The 1452-nt window shown below is 25.3% G+C and overlaps 1 protein-coding gene across 1 annotated transcript in view; it reads left to right on the forward strand.

Annotated features, from left to right (window-relative positions):
- The window catches only part of LOC147833651 (uncharacterized), a 734785-nt gene that overhangs the window by 208009 nt on the left and 525324 nt on the right, over window positions 1–1452 (forward strand). The window lies entirely within an intron of this gene.

Here is a 1452-nt window from a genome sequence, read left to right on the forward strand (position 1 = left end):
GTAGATTATAATTTATGAATTATTTTACATACAGTTGAAGTCAGAATAATTATTTTTCCTTTTTAAATATTTCCCAAATGATGTTTAACAGAGTAAGGAAATCTTCACAGTATGTCTGATGATATTTTGTTCTTTTGGGGAAAGTCTTATTTGTTTTATTTCAGCTAGAATAAAAACAGTTTTAATTTTTTAAACAGCATTTTTAAGGACAAAATTATGAGCCTCTTTAAGCTTTATATTTTTTCGATAGTCTACAGATAACTTGCCTAATTACCTGAACCTGCCTAGGTAACCTAATTAACCTAGTTAAGCCTTTAAATGTCACTTTAAGCTGTACAGAAGTGTCTTTAAAAATATCTAGTCAATTTAATGTCACCATGGCAAAGATAAAAGAAATCAGTTTATAGAGATAAGTGATTGAAACTATTATGTTAAGAAATGTGTTGGAAAAAAATCTTCCCTCTGCTAAACAGAAATGACTTCTGACTAACTATAAATGAATCTATTTTATTTATATAGTTATTTAAACAACACTATCATTGATTTTAATACATTTTGTATTTGTTTTAGTCTAAATGTTATTTATGTGGATCAACAATTTTTTAAAAACACTTAATTTTTGTAATTGAATTTTTTCATTATGGAATTTTTTGTTTTGTTAACAGGGGGATTAATGTAAGTGTATGTTAAATGTAATAAAATATATAACTATAAAATAGATATATAACTACCAGTCAAAAGTTTGGAGTCATTTTTTTCCCATTTTTATTTTTTAAAGAAAATTTTCATCAAAAAAAGTTAATCAAGATGGCATTTATTAAATGCAAAAAATACATTTTTATTGTTAAATATTTATTACAATTTTACTGTTTTCTTATTGTATGTAATTTCAATCGAAATTATTACTCCAGTCATTATTGATTTTATTAATAATAATAATAATAATAATGAATTAATAATAATAATTATTATTATTATTCAAATTAGAGTGATCCTTCTGAAGGATCATTCGACTCTGAAGACTGGAGTAATGACAATTCATCATTAAAATCACCGGAATAAATGATTTTAAAAAAATAATAAACTACTTTTGTTATTTTATACTGCAATAACATTTCACAATTTTACATTTTGTACAGTATTTTTGATGAAATAAAAGCAGCCTTCGTAGGTAGAATAAGCTTTTTAAAAAACATAAAAAATCCTACTGACCTCAGACTTTTTACCAGTAATGTAAATGCTCAAACTAATTCTTAAAAATAAAAATAAAAAACATTCCCCCGGAGAAAGCAATCGAATTCACATTTCAATAGCCACTAGAGGGCGATGGTGCATTTATTGTCGGCACGTTTTTAAGCATACAAAGAAATGCAAAGTCAGTGCTGTATTATTTTGGTCTCCTTTTAATTAATATCACATGCATTACTATCCAAACGTGAAAGAGTGTGTGGA

The sequence above is a fragment of the Danio rerio genome, chromosome 15 (genome assembly GCF_052040795.2).
Source record: "Danio rerio strain M-AB ecotype USA chromosome 15, GRCz13ab, whole genome shotgun sequence".
NCBI lineage: Eukaryota > Metazoa > Chordata > Actinopteri > Cypriniformes > Danionidae > Danio > Danio rerio.